The sequence below is a fragment of the Bos javanicus genome, chromosome 10, assembly GCF_032452875.1.
Source record: "Bos javanicus breed banteng chromosome 10, ARS-OSU_banteng_1.0, whole genome shotgun sequence".
Classification (NCBI taxonomy): Eukaryota; Metazoa; Chordata; class Mammalia; order Artiodactyla; family Bovidae; genus Bos; species Bos javanicus.
Window position 1 is genome coordinate 16,807,546 of NC_083877.1, and position 7,071 is coordinate 16,814,616.

Genomic DNA, 7,071 nt, shown 5'->3' on the forward strand with positions numbered 1-7,071 from the left:
ACCTAGGTCAACCTCAGTTACAGACCCCCTTCTCAAAATGGGGGCACAGGTAATCACACGCCCCCTGTGAGGCGGCAGGTGAGACAGCATCATTGTAATTGCTTCCCCCTCCCCAACCCGCCCAGCTCCACGCGCCCCAGGTGCTGGTGAAGAGCTGGAAGAAGACTGCAGCCTAATTATCAAGCAGACAGGAGAACCAGCAGGCCATGCTATCCCTGTGACAATTAAAGTGGAAATATTTCTGGATATTTTCGTCTTTTTCTTAAGATGAAAGGGAAGGTGTGATTATACAATGTGAGTATATTTTGTGGAGAAGGAGGGAGTGAAGAAACAGGCTGAGCCCTAAGCAGGCTCTTTCCCAGAGCCTTTCACAGATGGTGATGACCCCCTGTTGCCCCGAGTGGCTCTATCAGGGCCCACCTGACATACTCATGCCTTCCCGTGTGAGGCTGGAAACTCCCCCACCGAAGCCCACTTACACCCCATGTCATTGGAAAGAGCTGAGGTGCCCTAGTCCTCAGGCCACTACCCAGCCCCCAGCTCCACCCTTAGAAACACCAGTCAAAATTTCAGATGGAGACACGCAGGCAGGGTTCCAGAAGCAGAGTCACCAACCGACTCCTCTCTAGAGAACAGTGAAGACTGTTTGCCTGGGAGGGCCAACGGACAGCAGGGAGCTGAAGAAAGACCAACACCATGCTCACACCAGAACCTTCCTCCTCCACTCATGGCCTTCCCATCCTTTATCCCCTCTCCTTGGGGAACCACCCACCAGCAATGCTTATTAATTAGACCAGACATGTCAACTCCAGACTGCCCCACACCTCAGGCACTTATGCCCTACCTGTCACCCACCTGAGGGAAGCAGAGACCAGGCTGTGGCTTAAGCAAAGGCCTGTCCCTGACTGAACCTTGGTGGGGACTGGAGGAGGGGGCTGGAGGGCTCCTGACCAAGGAGCAGCCAATGCACAGACCCAGGGTAAAATCAGGACAGTTCGGGGGTGGTGTCACTCAGACTTTCCCCTCTGGAATTTGAATGGGGACACAATGGAGAGAATGCCAGGTGAGGCTGGAAGAAAGTTATGAAGACCCAGGGAAAGGAGCACTTATATTAATGGTAGAGCTTGGAGTGAAACTTTACCACTCTGCTTCTGAGGGAGGAGAGACATTAGTTGTCCCTTGAGATGACTGGGCTGTGGGTGTGGGAGATGGTAATTCCTGGGAGCCGAGATCCTTGTCGCTCTCGCCACCAGAGTGTATAAGGTCACAGAAGTCCTTAAGGTCACTCCACAATTGGGGTTTATACCTTTTGACCGAGCGACTTCACTTTCTGGAAGTGCCAAGCCATCACTGCTCATCCCCACCCCCACCCCCACTCCCACCCCTACCCCCGGGGGTTCCTACCTTGCAGATCTCCTTCCCCCTGACAGCCAGGAGCACGCGCTGGAGTACAGTGGTGCAGCAGCCGTCCAAGCAGATGCAACAGTACTGCAATTATGCACCTCGCTCAGAATTCCCCAGTCAGCCATCTGCAGCCATAACCATTCTTGGGATACATTTCAGATCCTGGAATTATGAGTCTTGTTTGTTTGTGTTGTAGTCAGAATAATAATGTGTATTCCCAATTCCTTGACAACAAACTTTGTTTTTATTGTCTTTGTGTTCTATTGTTGAATTTGCAAAAATATAGCACTGTTATCATTTGCAACTCCAAGGAATATTTTTGCTTGTGTTTCCAGCTCAGCAAACATCTTTGGAAGAGCTGCTGGGTGAAAGGCCCGATGGTGATGGTTGTAGTGGTTTAGTCCTTAAGTCGTGTCCAACTCTTCCAACCCCATGGACTGTAGCCCACCAGGCTCCTCTGTCCATGGGATTTCCCAAGCAAGAATACTGGAGCAGGTTGCCATTTCCTTCTTCAGGGGATCTTCCTAACCCTGGGATCGAACCCAGTGATTGAACACGGCACTCCTGGAGTGCTGCAGTCTATGGAATCACAGAGTCGAACACGACTTGGCGACTGAACAGCAACAACTCCTGCATTGGAGGAGGTGGTCTCCTGCATTACTGTTGCTGCCGCTGCTAAGTCGCTTCAGTCGTGTCTGACTCTGTGCGACCCCATAGACGGCAGCCCAGCAGGCTCCGCTGTCCCTGGGATTCTCCAGGCAAGAACAATGGAGCGTGTTGCCATTTCCTTCTCCTGCATTACAGGCAGATTTTTTACCTACTGAGCCACAAGAGAAGCCCTGAAAGGCTAGATACTAGGACACAAATATGATAAAAATAATAAGAACAGTGGCTTGTATTAAGCATTTACTCATTTAATTCTCCTAATGACCCTATATATTAATACTGTTATGATTCCAATTTTTACCAGTTTACCAATAAAGAAACTGAGGCCACACAATTATTAAGTGGGAGAGCTATTAAGTGATAGGGTTTGAATCTCAGAAATCTGATTCTAAGATACATACTCATAATCACTGCTAGAAAAAGAAAATAAAAACCTGTGGAAAGCTTACTATCTAATAGCAGAAGAAGACCCATAAAGAGACCATTTGAATTCTTACGTTAAGCGCTAAGAGGAAGTGTACATTGGGTGCCTACAAGCTATAGCTTCATATGCCATGTATTTCCATTAATTCCAACTCTAATTTTTCATAACTTAAACTGATTGTAGGTGACAACTGTAATCACAAAGGCTACCAGGCATAGAAATGCCTCTCTCTTGAACACTGGCTTTCTTTCATGATGGGACCTGGCTTCTGTGCTAGGGAAATTGCGAGGAAGTAAATCAGGAAAGCTGAGCACTGCTGGTGTCTGCCATCATATTGATGACACATGGGTCAGAGCAATCTAATTGATCTTCTGTTGTGTTGTTTCATAGCCCCAGGAAAGCCCCCTGAGGACAGTATCTGTGAATTTCCATTCATTAATTCCTTCCTCCATTAAAGAAAAAAAAAAAAAAGACACTATTCTGAGCACCCACGAGGTGCCAGGCATAAGCTAGAAGTCAGGGATAGAGAAAGAGGGCTTTACATTCTGAAGGAGAAAGATGGCCAAAGCGTTAATGAGTGACACATTGCAGCCAGGGCTGGATCAGAGGTAGGAAAAGGTGCCGAGAACCTAGAGGAGGAAGCAAGCAGCTCTGCCCACTTGGAGGCTATGCCAGTCCACACAGACAGAGGGTTCCTGTTGCTGTAAGGTTTAAAGGAGAGTAACAGTGAAAAGTAGCTAGTCCTAAAGGAATTCTATTATCACAACTATGATTAATGAACATACTTCAGTACGGTAAGTCCCCTACATGCAGACGAGTTCTGTTCCAAGAGTGCATTGGTAAGTCTAATTTGTTCCTAAGTCCAACAAAGTTAGCCTAGGTACCCAGCTAACACAATAGGCTGTATGGTGCTGTGCTGTAACGGACTTATACCTATCCCTGCTGCCTTTACTCTTGCTTCTGGACATCTTGGGTTTGAAAGAAGGACACTGCACTACTGTACTCTCTACAGAGCTGGAAAGTACACAAAAGCACAACCACTCAGGGAGGAGGCACACGTGTGACAGTGTACACCAGACACCTGAACTAACTTACAAGACTGAACACGCAAACACACGTTGTATCTTTGAAAGTTCACAACTTGAAGGTTTGTATGTTGGGCACTGAGTGTGCGTGCAAGGTCTTGCACACACAGTCTGCGTCTCCTCTCTGATTCAAGCTTTTTACCCCACTCTCCCTCCTTTATTCTCTCTCCTTCTCAGTGGCTCTTTCTCTGGTTAACTTTCCCTCCCTTCTTCATCCTACCATCCCTTTCCTCTAGTGATCCTCTTAGCATCTGCCTCTTTTTCCTTCCTTTCTTAACTGTGGTTAACTGGACAGGATAGGAAACTCAGATTCTGGAAAGCATGGTATTAATACTAGCCTGGTTCTACTTGGGTTACATCCTTCTCTCTCCCAGATTCCACAACCTCCTCCTGGAAGTTTTTCTCACTAATCAAGAAGGTGCTTGAGTGTTTTACATGTGAATGAGTTGTCACCTTCAAAATCACCCTTGGATTTCACCCTCATTCATAGGGCAAAACCTCATGAGTGGTGCTAACACATGTATCCACTCATGTGTTCATTCATCCATCTATCTATTCGCTCGATCCACAGAACATTCTGAATCCCTGTGGTAATCACCAGGGAGGTTGAAATGAACACAGCCCACTAGCAGAGCCAAACACATAAAAGCCTAAATGATAATAGACTGTAATATAAATCAGAGTTGAAGGCACTGGCCTGTGGAAATGGAGCCTGAAAAGGGGATTGAAGAATGGTCAGAGAGGTAGAAGGAGGATCAATAGAGAATGGTGTCGTAAAAACCAACAGAAGAAGGTTTTAGAGCAGGGGAGATGCCAACAGGTCAAAGGCAGTTGAGTGATCCAAGAGAACAAGAACAGATAGAAGGATAGATAGAAGCGCTCCCCATAGATCTGACCACAGGAAGTTGCTGGTGACCGTGGTGGGGCAGTTTCAGCAGGCAGGGATGGAAGCCAGGGGCTGGTGGGTCAGGGAGGAAGCGGGTGCTACAGCAATGGAGAACTTCAGTGCACAGAACTCCGCAGAGGTTTGACTGGATGGATGGAAGAGAGAAATAGGGCAGTAGATGGAAAGAGACAAGCAGATAGAGAGTGTGGGGATTTTTTTTAGGATGAAAGAAGTTTGAGCAATATGACAGATACCACTGCCTCCACCTGGAACAGGGAAAACACCATTTATTTTCCCTCTTTCCTTCCTTTTAGAGGGTCCCAGTTCCCTCATCAATGCCTGTTATGTGGAGGGTGGGCAGGCAGCCTCTGCTATTCCTGAATCTGCTAGGGGATCTGGAGCTAGCAGACCACCCAACCCAAAATTGGCTTTTTAAGTTCCAGCTGCTGGATCCAGTAAGTGTGTGTCATGGTTGGTTGCAGAGGGCACCCAGGCCCCAGAAACATGTTGGCTAGGAAGCCTGGTAGTCCTTTTCCATGCAGAGTGACTCTCCAACACACCTTGGCTATTCGGGCGAGCCCTTCAGAAGGAGTGAGATTTGCAGGATGCTTCTTCTGCAGGCCCCACAAACTTGACTGCTTGGTTCATTTCATGCACAGACCTGAGTATCACCACATGGGAGCTTCTCTCCTGGGTCACTGTCTCCACGTAGCTTCCTGAACATTTGACAAATGCACGAAGACTGGCTGGAGCCAGCAGAGTCCTGCCCCTTTAAGTCACAGACCCTGTAAATATTTGGCTGAGTCAATGAAAGTGAAGAGTTGGGGGGAGGGGCACAGGACAGGGACCTGGGGACAGAGCCCAGCGTGGACCTGTGAGTGCACTCATGGAAGTGTGCTGTGTAACAGGGAATCCCCAAATCCTAGAATTGAAGTCCACAGCATCGTCAGCTCTGAGGATCCTCTTTCTACAGGTGAAGAAACTGGAAGGCCCAGAGAGAGGAGGAGACTTGCCTGAGATTGTACAGAGGGGTTTTATAGCAGAGCTGGGTCTAGCTTGGGCTTCCAGAGGGGTGACCACACTCAGCTTTGGACAGTGTTACAGGGCTGGCTGGGAAAGCACACTTGAATTCAGGATAATGTTTCTGGAAAAGCAGTGTGACTCAAGGAGTGACATGTAACTGTAACCTTCCAGCCCACTATGAAAGATAGAGATGACACCATCATCAGGACCTCGGGGAAGCACACCCTGGGCCCCAGCATAGGTTCCTGGGGTGCATCCCGAACACCCTGCCTACCCGGGTAAGAGGCAGGGCCCTCAGCAGTTCTTGTCCCATAACCACCACACACCTGGACCACACTCTGTGGGAACCTGGATCTGTTGGTCTTCTTCACTGCTTTGCCCCAACACTCAGCCAATGACTGGCCCAGCATGCAGTTCAATTAGTATCTGTTGAAATAATTAGTTAGTTAATTAATTATACTCTGTAGAACCAGCTCTCCAGGTGGAAAGGTGTTCGGAATTCTGACCTCGAACCCGAGGGGACTGTCTTATCTCCGAGGCAGCTACAGAAGCACCTCTCCTGCTGTTGCCCCTGAAGCAGGCCTGGGCCGGGCTCCTCCTCCAGATGTCGGCTGAATAGCAAGCACTAGGTACGCCTCCCTCCACCCACATTTGGATGCTGTGCTTCTCTTAAAGCTGCCCAACTGGGCCCTCTCTGTTGATAGCCAGCTAACAGTGGACTAACTGCCACCCCAGCCCCACTTCTCACCACCCTTGCTGCCTATTTTGAACATGTACCCCAGGATTTGTGCTGTTGGCTATGAGTCCCCAAATGTAGGGCTTGGTGTCTGTCCTTATTAAATGTCTTAATGGATTTGCCCCTTCAATCTAGACTATCAGGATGCGCGTGCCTGCTACGCTTCCTCCAACACACTTAACTCTTCTTCCCAAATTCAGGGCAAGCAGTTGTTCTGTCTTGATCAACTTAATTGGTTAGACTGATCAGCATTTAAGACACAGTCCTATGGCATATCACTAGAGACTCTACCCATTAGGTTGACGACTCTGTCGTTAACTGCTGCTTATTGAACATTCTCCCTTACCAGTGAGTATAACCCCAGAGCAGTGAGAATGAGGGCAGAAGAAAAATAAAGAAGGAAACTGTTGAATAGTGTCCCCCAAACTCATGTCTATACAGAAACTCTGAAGGCGATATCATTTGTAAATAGAATCTTAATTAGTTAAGATGAGGTCACACTGGACCACTTGTAAGGGTGGTCCTTACATCCAATGGCTGGTATTCTTATAAGAGAGGTACAGAGACACACAGGGGAGAAGACAGATGAAAAGGGAGGCAGAAGCTGGACTGATGGGTCTACAAGCCATGTTGTTGCTGTTCAGTTGCCAAGTCGTGTCCGACTCTTTGCGACACCATGGACTGCAGCACGCCAGGCTTCCCTGTCCCTCACCATCTCCTGGAGTTTACCCAAGTTCATGTCCATTGAACTGGTGATGCCATCCAACCATCTTATCCTCTGTCGCCCTCTTCTCCTTCTGCCTTCAATCTTTGCCAGCATCAGGGGTCTTTCCAGTGAGTTGGCCAT